Here is a 21,956-nt window from a genome sequence, read left to right as displayed (position 1 = left end):
ACCTAATTTTGACTAGATTTGGTTGACCTAATACTGGTGAAAAAGTTGAAGTGGGAAGTGTGAAATTAAGCTTAAGAACTGGACGCAGGTAGATGACAATGTGAGGCTAGTATACCACTTTATGGCCTATGGAAACCGCACACAGAAAGAGAGGATGGACGGAGTGCTGAAACTTTTCAGACACTCACCCCCCAGTCACAGATCTGGGTTGGGTTGAATCAGTCATTGTTCTTAAGCTCACTTCGCCAGCCCAGTTTGAACCCAGCCATATGCAAATCAGTCTTGACCCTGTGCCTCATGCCTCATGGGAACAGTCCAGCCCGAACTGCCAAGCCAGGTCCTCCTTGCACCGGAAACTAGCATGCCGGGGCCAGTTTCGGTGTAACACCCCTCATCAGCCAGGCTTGCGTGAATCCAGTGAATTTATAACATTGCTCTGCATTCTGTCCATCAATTGTTCTTTTTACATTTCTCACCTGGAGTGGGACGGGTATGCCCAGACGTGGGTCCCATGCTTTCCATGCCACTGGAGTCAAGCTATCCTGGCTGATGAGGGGTGAAATCTTGAAACCGGTCCTAGGATGCTTGTTTCCCGTCCAGGGAGGACCTGGCTTGGCAGTTCGGGCTGGACTGTTGACCCTGACACTTGACCCTGTGACCAGGCAGGTCGCTCCCTCTGCCACCGCGCAGACCCCCTGTGCGCCGCTGCTTCTCTCGATCAGAAGTCTAGTTTGTGTCGATTTAGCAGACTGTGATTGTACTGTCTGCTGACTGTGTTGCCCCGGTCTACTCCTTGTGCCTCGCTCTGTGCCCCCTGGTTCTTGCCCCTTTGTCCTCCTCTCTGTGCCCCTTGGTTCTTGCCCCTTGTTTTCTCTCGTTGTGCCCCTGATCTTCAGTATTTTGCTTCGTTTTCCCCTTGGTTTTCTCTCGCTGTCCCCCTGACCCTCAGTGTTTGTGCTCTGTTTTTGCCCCTTGGTTTTCTCTTGTTTTGTGCCCCTGATCTTCAGTGTTTTTGCTCGTTTGCCTCGGTGCTGCTGTACCCTCTTCCCCCCCCCCCCCCTTCCCGGTTTCCCGCCGCTCGCGCTCCCCGCGGCCCCGCCCCCCATTGGCCGCCCCGCTCCCAGCTGCTCCTCCCTCCCTCTCTCCCTCATATGGAGGCCACGCAGCGGGCGCGCCGCTGGCGCGCCGCTAGCCTGCCTAAGGCAAGCCCGTCTGCGCCCGTCTGCGCCCGTCTGCGCCAGGACCGCGCCCAGCGCCAGGACCCCTGGCCCTCTTTGACGCCAGCCCACCCGACTGAGCTACAACGCCACCACCCTCAACGTACTCAACACCGGCCGGGCTCCCGCCTGCCACCGAGCCACCCCGAAACGCACCCACGGACCCTTCACCTGCCTTGCCTGCAAACTCACCTGCCTCCAGACCTGCACTGCACCCACCAGACCAGGCCCCAGCAACAATCACCTCAAGTGCATCCTGCTCAACACCCGCTCCATCCACAGGCACGCCATCTAACTCTGGAACCTCCTCGACACAACAGCGCCGGACGTCGCCTTCCTCACAGAAACCTGGATGAACGCCTCCTCAGCCCCCGACATCGCCATAGCCATCCCGGACGGCTACAAAATCACCCGGTGGGACCGCACCAACCAAACCGGAGGAGGCATCGCCATCGTCCACAGAAACACCATCCGCATCACGACCAACTCCGACGACACCCTCACCACCGCCGAACACCTTCACTTCCAGATACACACCAACCCCACGACCACCCTCAGAGGCACCCTCATCTACAGACCCCGGGACCAAGCACACATTTCAGCGAAGCCATCGTGGACTTCATCAGCCCGTTTGCCCTCACCTCGTCAGACTACATCCTCCTAGGAGACCTCAACGTCCACCTGGAAAACAACAATGACAGCAACACCACCGCCCTGCTAGACAACCTCGCCAACCTCGGACTCAAGCAACTGGTGAACACCCCCACCCACTACGCCGGCCACACGCTTGACCCAGTCTTCTCCTCCAGCAACCACATCTTCAGCCACTCAACCGGACTACACTGGACAGATCACAGCTGCGTCCACTTCAACTTCAGGAAAACAACGACCCACCACCACCCGCAACAGATCCCCCGAAGATGTTGGGGCAAGATCACCACAGACCAGCTCACCACCTCGCTGAGCCAGAACCCTCCCACCAACACTACGGACTCTAACGAAGCAGCCCGCAACCTCACTCAGTGGCTCACCAACTGTGCCGACACCCTTGCTCCACTGAAGATTCCTCCCAGCAGACCCGGCAGCAAGAAAGCCTCATGGTTCACCAACGACCTCAAAGACTCCAAGATATCCTGCCGCACCCTCGAGAAAGCCTGGCGCCACGACCAGTCAACAGAAAACATGACACCCCTCAAGAACGCCATCTGCAAACACCACCAACTGATCCGCACCACCAAAAGGGCAGCAATCAGAGAACGACTGGACAACAACACCCACAACAGCAAGGAACTCTTCAGCATCATCAAAGAGCTCTCCAACCCCAGCGCCAGCAACAGCGACATCACGCCTTCGCAAGACCGCTGCGATTCACTGGCCTCGTTCTTCCACCACAAGATCGCCGACATACACAACAGCTTCGGCGCCCAGACCACGATCCCAACCACCGAACCAATGCCCCTCACCGCCACCCTCCGCACCTGGACCCCCGTCAGCACTGAGGACACCACCCATGTGATGAACACCATCCACTCCGGCTCCCCAGCCGACCCCTGTCCACACCACATCTTCATCAAAGCCGACTCCATTATCGCACCCCAACTGCGGAACATCATCAACAGCTCCTTCGTTTCGGCCACCTTCCCGGAGAGCTGGAAGCATGCAGAGATAAACGCCCTCCTGAAAAAACCTACCGCGGATGCCACGGACCTCAAGAATTTTCGCCCCATCTCGCTCCTCCCTTTTTCCGCCAAAGTCATCGAGAAGACTGCCAACAAACAGCTGACCGCATTCCTCGAGACTAACGGCTCCCTAGACCCATCGCAGTCCGGCTTCCGAGCGAACCACAGCACCGAGACCGCCCTCGTCGCAGCCACCGACGACATCAGGTCCCTGCTCGACAACGCAGAGACTGCTGCCCTCATCCTCCTCGACCTATTGGCCGCATTCGACACAGTCTGCCACCGTACCCTTACAACCCGCCTCCACCACGCCGGAATCCAAGGAAAAGCTCTGGACTGGATCACCTCATTCCTCTCAGACAGGACGCAGAGAGTCTGCCTCCCTCCCTTCCGATCAGCAGCCACCAAGATCTGCGGCGTCCCCCAAGCATCCTCGCTCAGCCCCACCCTCTTCAATGTCTACATGAACCCCCTCGCAGCCATCACATGCCAACACAACCTAAACATCATCTCCTATGCTGACGACACCCAGCTGATACTCTCCCTCACCAACGACCCCGCCACCGCCAGAGCCAATTGCCAGGAAGGAATGAAAGAAGTAGCGGATTGGATGAAGCTCAGCCGTCTGAAACTGAACTCAGACAAGACGGAAGTCCTCATCCTCGGATCATCCCCCTCCGCCTGGGACGACTCCTGGTGGCCCCCGGCACTAGGAACCGCCCCCAACCCCACGGACCACGCACGCAACCTGGGCTTCATCCTGGACTCCTCCCTCACGATGACCAAACAAGTCAACGCCGTCTCGTCATCATGTTTCAACACCCTGCGCATGCTCCGTAAGATCTTCCGGTGGATCCCCACTGAAACAAGAAAGACGGTCACCCAGGCCCTCGTCACCAGCCGACTGGACTACGGGAACGCCCTCTACGCTGGAACCACACCCAAACTACAGAAAAGACTCCAATGCATCCAGAACGCCTCGGCATGACTCATCCTGGACATCCCCCGCCACAGCCACATCTCCGCCCACCTGAGAGACCTGCACTGGCTCCCCGTCAGCAAGAGAATCACATTCAGGCTCCTCACCCACGCACACAAGGCTCTCCACGACATGGGCCCCACATACCTCAACAACCGCCTCACGTTCTACACTCCCACCCGCCAGCTCCGATCCACCAGCCTCGCCCTCGCCACCGTCCCACGGATTCGCAGAACACCACCGGAGGAAGATCCTTCTCCTACCTGGCCGCCAAGACATGGAACTCCCTCCCCGCCCACCTACGACTGACCCAGAACCATCGCACCTTCAGGAAACACCTCAAGACCTGGCTCTTCGAGCAGTAGCAGCACCCACCCCCCTCACCCCCCAGCGCCTTGAGACCCTTGCGGGTGAGTAGCGTGCTCTATAAATGTCGTCGTTGACTGTTCCCATTGGGTGCAGGGTCAAGACTGATTTGCAAATGGCTGGTTTCAAACTGGAATGGCATTGATAGCAAAAAAACTATGGATTTAGGCCCAGATCTCTGTACTGGTGAAGGAAAACCCGGTTCCCCAGCTTCAAGATCGTCCGTTCTAGCTGGAAGGCTACATCCTCTCCCCACAAAAAACCAAAACAAACTCCCCTGATACATGCAGATCAAAACTAATCTATGCTCCACTGCCGACTCTTCAGACCAAACGGTCAGATCCAAGGGTTTCGCCGTTCAGGACTCCAGTCGGGATGACCACTGGGCAAGGTCCCGACCGGTCAGACAGAAGGGGCAGCTGCGAGCAATCCGTGCTCCTTATACAGGGATCATCCCTGATCCGTCTGTCTGACCCGACAATAGCCTCAACCTCTGTCCCCCCCCCCCCACCCCGCCCGCAGATGGCGATGGGCCACTCACCCGAAGGAGTCCTTGTTCGGGCGCCAACTGAAGGAAATGATCCGATTCTGATCACCCGGATCATTCACGACCACCTCTCTGCCTTCTACGAAATGAAGAGTCGGTCAGACAGTAGAGACTATAAACCAATATTAGTTTATTCAAAGTTTGCTCCGAGCGGGTCCCTGGCTTCCCAGTCGCTAAGAGTGCTGCAGAGAGAGTCTGACTTCCACAAGTATAGAGATACATTATGTACATTTCAGAATCAATGAAAACACGCCCACCATAGAATTTTCCAGAAAACTGTAGCTGGACAATAAATTACAAAGGAGTAAGTTTCAGTTCTGAAGCCAGGCACACATTATATATCAGTCAAGGTCATCCTGGTTGTGCCCGTCACTAGATAAGTGGGTGAGGGCTTACATCTAAAGGAAAGGTATGCGCTAATAAGAACAGTGCATTCATTAGTGTAGCAAAACACAGTTACTGTTAGAATCCGGGTTCTCTGGTTGGCACAGGTAGGTACTTGTGACAAACAGGGAACCTTTCCTCTAGTCAGGGAAAGGGGTTACACTCCTAAAATAACCCCTGCTCACCCTCTAGGTAGCTTGGCGCGAGCAGACAAGGCTTATCTCAGAGCGCTATAGGTTAAGCATTTGTGAACACATACAGTAACCAAGTGACAACACTACAGATGGACACCACACAGGCTTTTATATTAAAAATAAGGATTCTTTATATAGAGTTACCACAAGACCATTAAACGACAAAAATACACAATACTGTTACTTTAGATGGTAGAAGTTTGCTTGGTTCTCTTAAGTTCTTAAATGCAACACTTTAAGTCAATGTACCTTGGATGCGACACGCAGGGCAACGAAAGTGTTGCAACGATGCTGATGCGATTAAGCTTTTGATGCAAAGAAATAAAGACGTGAAGATCTTCCAGATGCGTTGTGCTTCTCCGATGTTGCAAGAAGACTCGTCTCGATGCGTCGGCTGCAGCGGCGTCACCCTTTTACGCGATGCGACGACAGCGGCCTTGGCAGCGGCACTCTTCTCCGATGTTTGAGAGACGCTTCCGCTTGATGCGATGCTGCAGCGGCGTCACCCCTTTACGCGATGCGACGACAGCAGCTCCGACGGCGGCACGCTCCTCCGTGGATGCGAGGTGCTTTTCTTGATGCGGTGCAATGCGTCAGCTACGATGGCTGCGATGGCGACACGCTTCTTCGGCATTGCGAGACACTTCCGGAATGATGCGAGACGCTTCCGCTCGATGCGATGCTGCAGCGGCAACACCCTTTGCGAGATGCGATGACAACAGCTCCCATGGCGGCACGCTTCTCCTTCTTGAGTCGCGCTTCCAGCTCCTTGCGACACGCAGTCCCTCAGAAGACCCAACAACAGCAGCAGGCACTTCCAAAGAACTCTGGGGAGCTGGGGGGTGAAGTCCACTGGTCCTGGGACTTCGTTCAGGGGGCAAGCTCAGCACAAGCCCATGGAGATCTTTAAAGCACAAGTTGAAATAAAGTTGTTGTAGTCTTTCTCCTCTCCTTCCAGCAGCAAGGCAACCACTGCAGGCCATCCCCCAGGTCAGGGACAGTACTCCTCCTTACAGCTTTCCCAGTTCCTTCTCCTCAGGCAGAGGTTCTTCTTGTCAAGCAGGATCTAATTTGTTGGGAGCAGGGTCCCAATACTTATACCCCTAATTCCTTTGTTCCTCTGGGGTAGAGGGGCCTTTGCCCAGTCCAAACCAGTTCTTGAGCACTTTGTTGACATGACTTGCCTTTCTATTCAAGGTGCAAGGCAGAGACATCAGCCGCTCCACAGGAGGTGGAGCCAGCATTGTGGTGGCAGAGCACACCCCTATTCAGAGTCCTGGTGCACTCCTCCCACCCATCTGAATGTCAATCTCTCTATTCACCACCAGGCTACCTAGCCCTGCCCCTCTGGGTTTCCCCAGCCCTGTCACTCACACAAACCAGACAGGCAGATACACATCATAGCAGAGGCGGGCTGAAATGGTTAGGCAAGCAAATACCAACTTTCTAAAAGTGGTATTTGCAAACACAGAATATTAAAATAAACTTTACTAAAAGATGTATTTTATTATTCTGAGTTCAGGCATACTAAACTCGATTTTATACCATGTTCCCAGGGTCTGTTAGGATCATAGGATGTAACAATTCTAACAGCCCATTCTGGCCTATGGGGAACAGGTAACCTTACAATAGTGAATAACGAAAATGGCTGTAATTCACTATTAGGACATGCCACACACATCAGGGCTTGTCCTACCTTAGGCTTACAATGCACCCTGCCCTTGGGCCTACCATAGGGGTGACTAATATGAAGTTAAGGGAAGGTTTAGGGACTGGGAAGTGGGTGCACTTGCCCAGTCAGCATGACAGTACCAGACTGCACGGCAATGGCAATGGCAGACCTTGGACACATTTTACTAGGCCGCTTCTGTGGGTGGCACAATCAGTGCTGCAAGCCCACCAGCGGCATTTGTATTTACAAGCCCTGGGCACTCCTGGTGCACTTTACTGGGGTCTGACAGTAAACCAAATAAGCCAATCATGGAATCCAACCAACATATACATTTTAAAAAGGGAGCACTTGCACTGTGGCACTGGTTGGCAGTGGCACAGTGCTCTGAGCAGCTAACACCAGCAAAACACATGAGGCACAGCGACAAAAAGTGGAAGGGAGACTCACGCCAAGGTGCCAGGTCTAACAGTTACGAAGAAACATAACCTAGAGAAGGCTGTTTCTCGGAAATGGCAAAAGTTTAGTTTCAGTTATGATACAAAATGGCTTTGGTATACAAAATGGCGCAGCGAATGCTAACTTACTCAGAACAATACAAAAGCATAATATTTTATTGTTACAGACCCTCCTTTTAGCATGAGCTAAGCAAACATATTAGGATAACAAAAGATATATCATTCAATAAAGCATGGTAATGTGATTTTAGAAACACTCTACGTCTTAAGGTTCAGGGAAAGAATCAGTCAATGAGGGAAGAAGTCTCAAAAATACCTTTGTCTATCTGCATAATAATCTGCACTTCCTTTTGAATCATAATTGTTGCATAAGCATCATGAAATGAGACTCTCTTAAGGGGGTGATAAGGGTGGTGCAGTAAGAGCAACATAAGGGGAGACACTGCACCAGAACACAGCAAGCAATCAGGATCACAACAAAATAGATCACCCTTTCTAGGATCCAACCCCATACACCAAGGAGGTACCATCTCCAATTTCCGCTTTTCATTCCTTTAACATTTTCCAAGATATCTAAAATATGTTGGGTAATATTCTTTTCCATATTGGTGATTCCGACTACGCATTGCTCTACTGCTGCGCACACACCACCACTCTTAGCTAGAATGAAATGAACAGCATATCTAGTTTTCTCAGAATATATTTGCATACTTTCTAATTGGGTGGTGATGTCACTCAAAGCCACTGTAGTGGAGTTAGATAGTATCTGCAGTTTACATCCAAAATATTCCCTAGCCCTTTCACCCCTGGCCATGGCGGTACCACCAAAAGTAATAATGGAGGAAAGAATGTACCCAAAGGTACTTTCATTATTATAATTATTGACCTTCAGGTCTGTCACCCCCTCGCAAAATTCCTTTGTCAAAGTTCGTTAAATCCACTTGACCTTAGGCTTTGCATGTTTACAAGGCACACCCAGAGGCAACACCATGCCAAGAGCCACATCATTTGTACCATTGTGCATATTGAAGTAAGTCCCATTAGATAGGAAGAAAAACCCTGGGTGTGCATACATAGGCCTATCATAATCCACAGCAGCATACCTAGAATTCCACCCAATGGTACTAGAGTCTTTTGGGTTTACCGTAGAATATGTGCCCTTACGCAAAATTATCCCTGAGCAGTTGACATACAAAATGAGGTCAGTAAAATTAACAATTGGGCAACAGGCACGGTAATAACCAGCCTCGCGGAGAACTGTCAATTGTTTATACTGCCATCCTATCAATGTTGCATTATTCCATATAAAAGTTGTCACAATAAGTGTTATTGTTACATCCTAGATAACCTATACCTTGTGGCTTTCGATAAAACTGACATGGGCCTGGATAACCAAACACTCCTTTCACTTCTACAAAACCAGGGGGCCGAGTGTAAGTATAATTAACACGCGACAATGGATATGCAGTCCATAAGCTAGTGACACTCAGTGGGGTTACAAGCAGTACCTTCTCTGAAGAACCTTTTATGTGTATCTAGAAATATATTACTAGGGGCTGTCCTTTTTGTGAGAACTTGAGAAACAATCCTGCGTGTAGTACATGATGGGGCATTCGATCACATTCCAAAACCCAGGACACCCCACCCAGAATCAACAACCATACTAGCACAATAACCGCACAGAGCACTCTGTGCTTAATAGACCAAACTCTTTGTACGTAAACAAGAGGAATTACTGGCTGCTCTTCGTCAGCAATCATTCTGCCAAAGGGGTGCATAATCAATAATAAAGCAAAAGAGGCAAATCTCCAGCAAGAGAAGTATACAAGTTCCCAGTGTCTGTCGGAGCCTCACTGGTACAGGCTCCTATTGTTCATCAAACATTGGCGCTCTTGAGCACCGGCTGCGGAGCTTGCTCTGTCCTAAGCTCTTGATGTATCCCACGTAGATCAGGACTATGTTCTCCTTAAGAGAGTACGTTCAAGCTATCCTGTCCAATGTCAAAAACAGTGCACCCATCTGACATCACCCTAAACTAACCCCTTTGGTACTACAGCAAAGTACACCCTAATTTACACAGTCCATCCCTGTCTAATCTGACTTCTCCTTTTGTGCACTATTACTCAGTGGGGTCGCACATTGTACCTGTTGACTCCAGGCACAGATTGATTCGTGAAAAGAGGCTCCTGGATAGCTCGTATCTACCGGTGGATCTGCTGCATTCAGCACTTCATCATTATCTGCATCCGTTTTGGTCAAAGTCAGCTTGGCGTCACTGAAGGGGACAAACTGAGGCACCGTCTCAGACTCCGAGGCCCCTGCTCCATCCTTGATCCATTGGTCATAAGGCAAAGGCAGGGGCACTCTCTTGCAATGGGAGGCATGAACCCAGTTCTTACGTCCGGAAACTTTGGCAGTGCAAGATGCCAGCAACACCTGGAGTGGCCCCTTCCAACACAGCTCTTAACTCTTCTCCTTTGAAAATTATGGATCAGGATGAAATCACCAGGCTGAATGTCATGTCCGGGCCCCTCTGGTGTGGCTGGCAGGGCTTCCCCGACCTGTTGGTGATATAACGCACATTTTCAGTTAACTGGCAAAGGTAATCGATCAACAACGGATACTCTGTATCTGAGAACCGCCGAGGACGCGGGACGTCCCAGACATTTGCTGAGCGTCCAAACACGACCTCGTACGGTGACTATCCTGTCCTAGAATGTGATGTCGTTCTTGTTGACCAAAGTGCTAATGGCGAAGCATCTGGCCACTGTAACCCTGTTGTCTCCTGAATCTTTGCCACCTTCAGCTTGAGAGTACCATTGTACTTCTCAACATAGCCTGCTGACTGGGGGATGTTTGCAGAATGAAACTTCTGTTTTATGTGCAAACCATCGCAGATTAACTGATTGACCTTGGCATTAAAATGACTTCCGTTTTCACTCCAGATCAAACCGGGCAAGCCGAAACGAGGTAAGAACTCCTTCGGGAGTACCTTTGCCGTCGTAATAGTTGTATGTCTTTAGTAGGATATGCTTCAACCCATTTACTGAAAGCACAAACAATCACTAAGACCTACTTCAAATTATTGCACTGCTCCATCTCTATAAAGTCCATCTGAAGGACTTCAAAAGGAAAAGTAGGTGGTGTGAAATTTCCGGGTGGGGTAGGAGTACCTTTTCCTGGATTGTGCATCATGCACACCATACATTACTTCACTAAATGTGCAGCTGTCTTTGAAATGTTATCATTCTGCCATACAGGATCTAGCAACTTGCAAATACCCTTAGCACTAATGTGGGCTGGTCCATGGGCCATTATAACGACAGGGAAAATATATGCATCTGGCAACATCAACCTCTGCTTCCCTGACTTGTCAATCCAACATCCCTCATCGTTCAATTGTGCTGTACTTTCTTGTACATTGCTAACTCTTCTATTGTGGCCTCGCTTTGAATCTCCTTCACATTTTCAAGCATGTCTTCAAACATAGTAACCTCAGGCACCCACCTAGCAGGTCCCACTACAAACATTCTTTTCATTTTGGTCCGGGCTGTCTCTTTAGCTGTCTGATGTGCGAAAGCATTTCCCCTACCTACATTGTCAGTGACTTTCCAGTGAGCACTACACTTCACTATGGCCAATTTCTTAGAGAGTGTCAAAGCAGACAGTATCTGCAATATAAGGTGTCTGTTCTGGATTTTGGTGCTATGTGAAGTAAGAAACCCTCTCTCTCCCCAGAGTCGCCCAAAGTTATGCGCGACTCCGAAAGCATATTGGCTGTCAGTATAAATATTGACAACCAGTCCCACACTTAATTCGCAAGCTCGGATTAGGGCAACAAGCTTGGCAGCTTGAGACGATGGATAGGGAATTCGGGATGTCTCAACCACTGTGCGCAGTGTGGTGATAGCATATGCAGCAGTTGTAGTGCCATCTGGTAATTTAAAACAAGAGCCATATAGTTCCCCTTGTGGGTCAGATAAGGGAACATCAGTCAAGTCACCCGTCCTTTTGTCTCTTCTTCTGTCCGGAAGGTACAATCCTGTTTATCTATCTCCTCATTCTCAAAAGGGAGGGGCAGTAACGTGGCTGGAATCAGATTGGCACATCTTTTAATTGTAATATGTTCTGCGAACAATGTTATTTCATAACCTGTCAGACGTGCACTGGTGAGGTGCTGTGCCTTGGTCTTATTCAAAAGTGTATCCACCGCATGGGGTACCATGACTGAGATCAGTATCAAGTACAAGTCCAGCGATTGTCTAATAGAAATGACCACAGCCACGACCGCAGCTCGGGAGGGCTCTTGCGACTGGGTCAAGGACAGCAGAAATATCAGCACCGGGCCGCTGCTTGTCTCCAGGCTTTTGTGTTGTAACAGAAAGCACACAACCAGCCATCTCATGGACGTACAACTCAAATGGTTTAATGTAATATGGAGTGCCAAGTACTGGAGATGAACAAAGCGCTGGGGCTCATGCACATCTTTTAATGTTAGAACAAGCAGGGTTTTAATTGGTAGTGAGTAGCTAGGTATCCACTGCCGACAGTAGGAAGTGATACCTATGAAAGGGTGCACATCTTTCTGAGTTTAATAATGGTACTGATTCCCTTCGGGGTCGACCTCCTACCTTCCTTTGACAGTAGGTGACCCAAATAGGTGACATCCTGTCGACCATACTGAAATTTGGGAAGAGAAACTTTGTCCATGATGTGCCAGATGCTACAATAACTTAACTGTCCTGTGCCTACAACCTTGTTCTGTATCAGAAGCGATGAGCAAGTCATCAACGTACTGCACCAATACATTACCTGGGGGAAGTGAAAGGGAATCCAATTGACTCGTTATTGCTTGACTATAAATACTCAGACTTTCTGTATAGCCCAGAGGAGCTCGACAGAATTTAAAGCTTCCGCCAGCTAGAGTAAAACCAAACAAATAGCTGCTATCTGAATGAATAGGAAAACTGAAGAATGCGTTTTTGAAATCTATGACCAAGAAAAATTTAGCAGTAGAAGGAATCATTGTCAAAAGAGTAGTAATATCAGGTACCACTGGAAACGGAGGGACCACTATTTCATGAACTTCGCGCAAATCAATCACAAAACGATAAACATCTTCATGGTCCTCAGAAGAACCTGGGGACATCCTTTTAAGAATCGGATGAATGGGGCTATTACACATGTTTGCAGTTGTCTCCTCATCCACTCCCTTCCCAATCAAATCATTTATAATTTGCAATAAAGCTCGCTCTCCTGCCTGTGGCATTTTATACTGAGGGATATGAGGCAGAATAGCACCGTCCTTAACCTGTATTAAAACCGGCGATATCTGCAACAATCCCACATCTGTGTCACCTGTCGCCCACAGAGTGGGTGACACAGCTTTAAACTCGACAGGAAGGGGAGCATCACTGCTTAGCACATGCTACATTTGGACCCATTGTCATATAGACACCTGCCGGAGAAAAATAAATTGTGGCATGCAATTTCTTTAACAAATCCAAACCCATCAAATACTCACCACAATTGGATGTCAGCAAAATGGCGAATCCACAGTAAAAGGACTAATAGTGGCAGTTAATCATATTAGCATTCCTATGCACGAAGGCATGCACTCACAACCTCAGCCCAGGCAGCAACACTCTACAATTTCCAAAGAGTTAAGAAAATTGGTGGATTGATCAGTCTTTTAGTCAGCTGAAGGGGGACAGGCTTGTCTTCCATCTACAACATGGCAATCATGACCCCCAAATCCTGTCATGTTTCCGTGGAAATCCCCTTGCACTATAGACCGTTTTGTCAAGGATTGAGCTTTGTCTCTATTCTTGCATTGTGGTGGATACTTTATCCCTCTATTTCTTTGCTGTGTCCCTTTTTGCAACTAGGAGTCCTAGTCTAATAAGTATACAAGTTCCACCAAGGTCATCAATATGTACCAGTAGCGCTATTTTCGGTGTTAGGTTGACTGGCTGAACCACTCCTTTGGCTTGGGTTTGCTCAGTCAGTCGCTAGTCTGGTACGACTTTGGGGGAGTCCCAGATTGTATGTATTAGGGTACCCCTCGTGCAGTGACATCTAGTGCAGTTAGTGGAAATGCCTGCTTTGATCCTCCACAACCTTTCTGGGCTGTAGTAAATTCTGTGAAGATAAGTAAATTGAATAAGCCTGAAGGTTGATGAGATTGCCAACGTTCTGGATGCATTCTGGTCTCTCTACTTTCCTCATGATCTGTCATGCCCAAATCTACTTCCCAACTAGCACCTAGCTGTGCCATTGATCCTGAGGTATTGTTGACCAAGGAATGGTATATCCAGGATATGACGCTTTTGCCCAATGCATCCAGCATTGGGTTATCTTCTAGAGGTTTAAACTGTGGGAGGTGCATCAGTTGGTCTCGCAGTTGTTTAAACAGATGTCCCAGTTAGAGGAATATAAAAAATAAGAAAATATGCATTTTGTTCTCCCCGCTAAGATTTTCAGCTCGGGGATCCCAATGCAATACCGACCTCTAAATTACAGTGACCTAGGAGTGGAACAGAGCCAATCTCTGGGATACAAGGGGATCTGCTACTTGTTTTTTTTTTGCTTTTATGCCAGCCAGTTTAATGCTGTCCTATACCATGCAGTTAGTTTCAATATCGTGACCATTGGCAGGGTGTTGGGGGTCTTGTATTGATACAGAAGGTGTAGGAGGCCATCATCCTGAAAGAAATCTGTGTTCAAGGCATGTGTGGCTGTAGATAGACATGCTGTGCATACCTGCCATCTTTTGTTGGGCCTGGATGTGTGCAAGTTGTTTTTCTTCGGAGAAGTCTTTTGAGTCATCGTGGAGTAACTACCCCTCTTGGTGATAATTTGCATGGACATCGTCTCCATTGTTAGATTGTTCTCTTTCCACTGTCTGGTTCGGACGTGTGATCAATTTTAACACAGTCGCTGAGCTCTTTTTCAGTTCACATGATACCTTCCTTCCATTGGTATTGTACTGCGATCGCATGCCACTTCTTTTCCTGTGCCAAATCGACATTCGAATACGTTGATCAAGTCAGGTGTGTTTCCACAGCGGACCCTCCTGTGCCGTACCTGTCAAGGCCTACTCCTGTTTCAACTCGTGTTTCCACCATGCCTTCACAGTGATTGCATGGATGCCCTTTTGGTATTATCCTCGCTGCTACACGAAATTACTTCAGACCGATCTACATTAGGTCTGTAATTTGTATCTGTCACCAGAACACAACTGGACTGATTGTGACGCCTTCTTCTCCTTCTGTTCTCAGAATGCTCTTTGCGACCATCGACTTAAGGTCACGGAGGAGCGTATAAGATACACCAGACCTTTTTTGATCCCGGCGACATCGAGGGGGAACAATACTGCCATTGGCTGCAGATAAGGAGGCTTTCTTTTTGACCTGGAGATTGACCTAGAGAATGAGGACCTTCCACTCATAGTCTGTGATTATGGTACCTCCTCCCCATTGACACTATCCTGAGCAGTCTGCAGCCAAGACGCATGCAGCTCCTGTGGAACATCAGAGACGTTGCTCAGTGCCGACCATGGCCGGAAGACAGGGGTGGCCCGAAAGCCTGTTTGAATGCTCTTCCGACACCAAAGAAAGTTCTAAATTGGGTGCTTTGGCTCCGACTACCCTGGTGCTGAGTTGACCTATGGCATCAACTTCATTCACCTCGGCACCAAGTGGACTAATGCGCCGAAACAAGACATTTTCTGAACCGAAGACTGCAACATCGACCTCCAAGTCCACACCAGCACAACAGATGAGCCCATCCTCCATAAGCTCCAGGAACAAATTTCAGGACAAAAGCATGTGGTCATCCACCCTCACACGGACTGCCTCCTTGCCCCCCTTCAAGACCAGCTTCTCTACCTTCTAAACGGCAGCTATCCTTCCAGGAAGCTTTGGATGCTCTAGTGCCTACAAAACCGCTCGAGAAGGCTACTAGCCCCTTACCTCTTGCTCCACCATCACCACCACCCATTCCCCCCCCCCCTTTTGTTTTTGCCTTCCCCCACCTTCTTCCACCAGGAACTCCCTAGACATTACACCTCGGGGCTCTCTACAATCAGACACAAGTGGCCATGGTGCGGGGTAGACACATTATATACTCCTCCACAAGGTGACCCATGGGAGTTATATGATAGAGGCCCACCAGCTGACATGTATCCAAACCTTTACCCTTCTGGAGACTCTACATCCTTCCAAAAACTAATTAGTAGCGCTGCCTCATTCCACAAAGTCGAACGCCACAAGGAGCCCTTAGAAGAGGATCTTCTTTTCAAAACCCTTTCCTCCACTCATAGTTTCACCCAATCTCTCTTGATGCTCAAGGGCATGCTTCGTCACACCCCTGGCATTTTTGAAGATCCTGTCAGAGCTTGGCTTATGACACCTAGGGTGGATAAAAAAATATATTGCTTCACCATATGACCCTATATGTATTTGTGGTCTGCTCCCACTTGACACACTAGTCTTCACCACTGCCCGTAAAAGAGCAAACTCCCAGACCAGAGTAGATTCCCTGCCACCAGATAAAAGAGAGCAAACTCATAATTGCTGTGGGGGAAAAGGTGGCAGTGCAATCAAACCAACCACTGGCGTAATGCAAATTCAATGGGCATCTTGCCAAGATATGACCGTGCCCACTGGGCTGAAATGGAGGAGCTTGTCCAATACCTTGCTGATTAGCATAGGCAATTTAGCCAAGAAATAGTATCAGTGGAAAGGTCATTTCTAATGCTTCAATTTGCTGTCCCCTAGTCTCAGCTGACACTGCAGCCAGCAAGTTAAATACTAGTATCCGCCTCCACAGACATGCATGGCTACATATTTCTGGCTTTAAGTCTGAGGTTCAGCAAAATCTGCTGAACATGCCCATTGATGGGGTAAACATTTTCGCCCACAGGTGGACAAAACTCTAGAAAATATAAAGGATAGAGAGACTGCAAAAGCAATGGGAGCACTTCTAACACCAGCTCCCCTTGCCTGCTTGGCTTTCGCCACTCATCCTGGTGTGGAGGTTCAAAAGCCACCTCCTCTGAAGCCTCCACCTCTTATCAACACACCCAGGGCCAGCAATCCTCTCCCAGTGGTTATTTTGGAAGGTTCTATAGGAGCAACAACTCCAAAGGCAGAGGCAGGGGTGGCTTCCCAGAGCAGCTACACCCACAATCAAACTATGACTTCTTCCTACCGACCACATAACATCTATCAGGGATGTCTACAAGGGTTCTTTCCCACATGGTAAACCATCACCTCACACCAGTAGGTGTTGGATATAATCCAACATGGTTATTGTCAGGAGCTCACTTCCACGCCTCCAACCTTTCCACCTCGCAAACGGACTATAAGCAGAACCTCAAACACTACTCAATGAGTAGGACAAAGCCCTCTTTTTCAAAGGGGCTGTAGAACTTGTCCCCTATCATTAACAAGGTACAGGATTGCACTTGCTATACTTCCTCATTCCCAAAAAAGACTGATCCCTCAGGCCCATTCTGCACCTCAGGCACCTGAATGAATACATCCTACCAAAGCATTTTCACATGGTAACCCCTCAGGATATCATCCTGCTTCTCCAGCAACGTGACTTTGTGGGTGCAGTAGACCTAAAGGATGCCTACTTACACACTCTAATACATCTGGCTCATCGTCCCTGTCTCAAGTGTGTGATTGATGGAAGTCACTACCAATTCAAAGTCCTCCCCTTTGGTTGTCATAATTGCACTTTGGGCATTCACCAAATGCCTTGCGGTAGTAGCCGCCCATCTCCGTAGACAGGGCGTTTACGTTTTCCCATATCTGCATCATCGGCTCATCTAAACTGCAATCTGCCAGCAGTCCAAAAACCACACGCAAGTCATAATAGATCTGCTTTATCAATTAGGGTTTACCATCAATGCAACCAAACCCTACCACCAACCACTGCAGATCCAGCCTAACCTAGGGGCTATTCTCAACACAGATGTAGGCTTAGCCTATCCCAATTCTGCGTGGATCCAGTCTTTTCAAGTGCTACCTTCCATGTTCCAAACAGTTCAACTACTCAGTCATGTGTCTCTTAAAGGGCATGATGGCCTCCTTCATAGCCATAGTACCTCATGCAGAACTTCACATGCGTCCGTTGCAGGAATGTTTACTGCAACAGTGGTCTCAGAGAGAGGGTCATTGGGGCAATCTAGTCTTGACCGGCCGCCGCAGTCCATTCTCTGCAGTGGTGGAACACCAACAACCTGTTGCAGGGGCGGCTGCTCCTCTACCATGTTCCGTAGACCATTGTTACAAATCACTCTGGTTGGGGTGCACACTTACAGGATCTAACTGTGCAGGATCTATGGGACACCAAATACCAGGGTCTTCACATCGACTACCTGGAGCTTTTAACTGTTCACCTGACGTTGAAAGCCTTCCTGCCTCACCTGATGGGCAATGTTGCCCTCGTCCAGACAGACAATATGACAGCCATGTAGTACTTTCAGAAGCAAGGTGGGACAAGCCCTCCACAGCTGTCTCAGTTATCTCAGACTATTTAGCGTTGGGCTCCATCGCCTCAACTTTCAATTGTTAGCGAAATACTTTCTGGCAATGGACAACAATTTTTGCTGACCTGTTCAGCAGGAAGTGGCACAAGTCCACGAGTAGAATCTCAACCTGCATGTCCTCCTTTGTTACTTTCACAAATGGGGGGGGGGGGGGTCCCCTCCAATAGGTCTGTTCGCAACCGCTGACAACGGCAAATGCACTGACTTCAACTTCAGGTTACCACACCTTCAATCCAGCAGTAATGCACTATGGATGAAGTGGTCAGGGATATTTGACTACACTTTTCCGCCTCTCCCTCTTCTTCCATTTGTGGTATGGTAACTTTGGCAAATATCTCTCACGATCATCTTGTTAGCTGCCACATTGGCTCAACAGTCAGAGTTAACACCTTTGCTGGACCTCTCCATGGTTCCGCACAGGAGGCTCCCCAACAGGCGAGACCTTCTCATGCGTAAGTATGGAGAAATCAGGCACCCAGATCACCAGGATCCTCAACCTTGCCATCTGGTCTGTGCTGTCCTAGAATTTGGATACCTTAATCTTCCACTTGAGTGCATGAGCATTCTCAAAGAAGGCCACAGACCTAACACCCATGTTTGCTATTCAGCCAAATGGAAAAGGTTTGTCTGCTACTGTCACTCCAAACAAATTGAATCTTCCAAAGGGACAGTGCAAAACATTGTTTGTTACTTGCTTTACTCACAAATTTCTGTGCTAGCCTTTACCTCCATACGCTTACATCTAGCCGCAATAGCTGCCTATCTTCAGACTAGAAAAGACATCTCTCTTCAAAGTACCAGTTATTAAGGCCTTCATGGATGGCCTCAAAAGAGTGATTCTACCCCGGTTCCACCACCACTCTTATGGAGTCTTAACATTGTACTTGCATGACTCATGGGCCCTCCATTTGAGCCTTTTCACACTTGCCCCCTTCAATTCCTTTACTGGAAGATGGCATTTCTTGTTACCTCACTCAGGCATGTCTGTGTACTTCAAGTATTAACCCTGGAAAAACCTTTCTTCCAAATACATAGGGACAGGATTGTCGTCCTCACCAACCCTAAATACCTATCTAATGCTGTGTCTCAAGTCTATCTTAATCAATTGACCTACCTGTTTTTTCCCACAGACTCCGTTGCAGAATGGGCTCTCCGAACTTTGGATGTAAAGCGAGCCCTCGTTTACTTTATTGATAGGACTTTTAGTAAAACACAACAAATGTGTGGCTCTCTTCCAACCTCATAAAGGGAAAGCTATATTCAAATCAGGCATTGCCAGATAGCTAAAAGCATTTAAACATGTTATGGTGAAGCCAAAAGGGTTCTACCTACTCCTCCTAGAGCAAACGTGCCTCGAAAGAAAGGAGCATCTTTAGTCATCCTAGGGAACATCCCAATAGCTGATATATGCAAAGAAACTACCTGGTCCACACCACACACTTTCACAAAACACTACTGTGTGGATGTTCTAGCCTGCCAGCAAACTAATATTGGTTAGGCAGATCTTTTTACATTTTTCCAAACCACTACAACACCCACAGGCTCTTCACCACTTTTGTGAAGGGCTGTTTTACAGTCTATGCACAGCATATTTATCTACAGCCACACATGCCTCGAACAGAAAATGTTACCCTGTAAACATCTGTTTTTGGCATCTAGTGCTGTAGATTCACATGTGCCTGCACACCTCCCCAGAGATATGTGGCCTTTGCAGTATCTTCTAATATCTCTTTTTCATCTTATGCATGGACATGTCTTTACTTATCACTTTGTTTCACACTCCATCCTCACCCGCAGTGCTGGAAAGCAATCTAAGAATGAAGTCATCACCAAGAGCAGTAGTCACTCTACCTTATGACTCAAAAGACTTCTTCAAAGAATAGCAACTTGCACATATCAGGGGCCAATACTAAATGGCAGGAGTATGCACAGCATGTGAATCTACTGCACGATGTCCTTAACAGATGTGTACAGGGTAAGTAACATTTTTCTTCCAGCTGGCATGTGGGCGTTATTCCTCCCTCCGAATATCCAGTTGTTAATAGTAATGAGAAGGGCCCCCCCAATGTTAAATTTAAATGTCTGCCATACCCAATGCTCATTTATAGGCCGCTAACTTCTTAGACTAATGGTTGTTAGCTGCCCACAGGTACCTTCTGAGTGTGGCTTTCACTAACAAACAAACAAAGTTTGTTGGATTGTATGTGGGACATTTTGCAGAACATAGATAAGAATGGGGAGGGCAATATCTGGAAGAGTGCATCCCTGCCCATTTACCTGGGTCTTGGTTGACTTGGGCCATAGGGAGGAGGTAATGTTGAGTTGCCATGTTAGCTGTGGTTGGAGTATGTGTAGTTCGAGATGCTTGAAGCTTGTTGGGTGGACCTGGAGGTTAGGCTGCCATGCCATCACCCCAACTGGCTCTCTAAGCGGCACAAGCACCAATTTACTCCAGTTAACCATCAGGCCCACTGCATACCCATAAAGATTTACTATTTGCATTATGAAGGCACCCGTTGAGTGAGGGTCGTGTAGAAAAAATAGCATTTTCTCTGCATACTTGAGATGCAGTCTTCTGGTTGCCCACCTTGTTGAAGCCTTCCACCAGTTGATGTCTCTTAATCCATTGCGACTGGGGTTTTACTACTAGAGAGAAGAGAAGTGGGGAAAGAGTGCACAACAGTCTGGTGCCCCTTTCGATTGAGATGGGGACTTAAAAGAGCTCCTTTCACTTCTTTCTGCCCATGATGATGAATATAGTTTCCTGACCTAAACTAAGAACTGAGGAATGATGTTCCTTTTTTGAATGCTCTCCAAAAAGAACCCCCATCCTATGTAGTCAAACACCTTCTCAAAGTCTAGGAGAAGTGCATGGGGGCCACCCAATTCATGTCATCTGGCTATAACCAGGTGCAATATCCTAACATGGTGCTGGTTATACAGCCTCTCGGTACAAAAGGGGGTGGTGGGGGGTGGTGATGGACGGAGCATCAGAACCAAACACTCACACCCAGTCAACAGATCAGGGTTTGATCCATCACCGTTCTTTAGCCCACTCTGCCACCCCAGTTCAGACATGGCCATATGCAAATCAGTCTGACCCTGTGCCTCATGGGAACAGTCCAGCCCAAACTGCCAAGCCATGCCTTCCCTGGACCGGAAACAAGCTTCCTAGGACCGGTTTCTGGCATTTCAGCCGTCTTCAGCCAGTCTTGCTTGAATCCAGTGGCAAAGTGAGCAAGGGACTCGCCTCTGAGCATACCCTGCCAACTTATGGCGAACAAAGCGGTACAAAAGGGGGTGGTGATGGACGGAGCATCAGAACCAATCAAACACTCACACCGAGTCAACAGATCTGGGTTTGATCCATCACCGTTCTTTAGCCCACTCTGCCACCCCAGTTCAGACATGGCCATATGCAAATCAGTCTGACCCTGTGCCTCATGGGAACAGTCCAGCCCGAACTGCCAAGCCATGCCTTCCCTGGACCGGAAACAAGCTTCCTAGGACCGGTTTCTGGCATTTCAGCCTGGCATGGGTTCCCAGGGTTGAGTGCACATGAGACTTTGCTTCTTCTCCAGGTACTCTCTAAAGTGTCAAAAAGTATTATTTCCTGCCGTGGAGAACCTTCAGCCGAGAAAGAAAGTTCAGCAACAGTTTCTGATTTGCCTTGGAGAATAATCATCGCTGTTGCTGGACTATAGTCGGGTGGTGTAGGAGACAATGATTTTGACATGGTAGCTTTCTTTTGTGCAGTTATAGGGATTACATCACTTTCCCTGAAGTTGAAGAGTCAGGTGATGGGATGCCTGAGCAATGAGTGATGGGCCGCTCTACCACAAAACATTTAGACTGCCCTTCCATTGGTATTCAGGATTTGAACCATGTTGTAATGAACTAGG

The 21,956-nt window shown here is 48.6% G+C and overlaps 1 protein-coding gene across 1 annotated transcript in view; it reads left to right on the top strand.

The window, feature by feature from the left end:
* Positions 1-21,956, top strand: part of TMEM168 (transmembrane protein 168) — a 185,529-nt gene that overhangs the window by 38,634 nt on the left and 124,939 nt on the right. The gene's annotated exons all lie outside the window — the stretch shown is intronic.

Source organism: Triturus cristatus, chromosome 4_1 (assembly GCF_964204655.1).
Source record: "Triturus cristatus chromosome 4_1, aTriCri1.1, whole genome shotgun sequence".
Taxonomy (NCBI): domain Eukaryota; kingdom Metazoa; phylum Chordata; class Amphibia; order Caudata; family Salamandridae; genus Triturus; species Triturus cristatus.
This window is presented reverse-complemented; position numbering and strand designations above follow the sequence as displayed.